This window comes from Fonticula alba, assembly GCF_000388065.1.
Source record: "Fonticula alba strain ATCC 38817 unplaced genomic scaffold supercont2.6, whole genome shotgun sequence".
NCBI lineage: Eukaryota > Rotosphaerida > Fonticulaceae > Fonticula > Fonticula alba.
The window spans coordinates 249,000-249,582 of NW_009242976.1; positions in this window are offsets into that span (position 1 = coordinate 249,000).

The following is a 583-nucleotide window of genomic DNA, read 5'->3' on the forward strand; positions in this document are numbered from 1 at the left end:
TCCTCCTCCTCCTCCTCCTCCTCCTCCTCGGGTCCGCTGGCTGTCCCGGCAGGCCACGGGTCCTCGGCATCATTGTCCTTGTCGCCAAATGTCTCGCCCTTCTCCTCGAGCAGTAGCATCCCCATGGCAGCAGCTGTGAGCGGTGAGGAGAAAATGGCCACCTCGCCGGGGGCGTCGCGCCTGCTGGGCGAGCCGTCCGAAGTGCGTCTGCTCTTCTTCCATGCGGCCCAATTGGGGTCTCAGCGAACCACGGTGGCCATGCCGATTGCCCCGCCGCCCGGCCTGTGGGATGCGCAAACCCCATCCTCCCCGGCGCCGGGGCACTTCCCCCGGGCCGACAGTGGCATGCTGGCCTCGCCCCTGTCCGAGCATGGTGCCGCCTTCTCGGTCGATGGGACTCCCGATACTGCTCCCCTGTCGCCCTTCTCGTTTGCCCCCCCAGTGCGTTGCATGTGTCCCGCCGCCGGCAGGCCCCTCGGCCTGCCTGCTTTTTCGCGCACCCCGCCCCCGCCGCCCGGCTTCCCGGGTTTGCTCCTCCCTACCTGCCTCCTTTGCGAAGAGACTCATCCAATCTTTGTCTTCC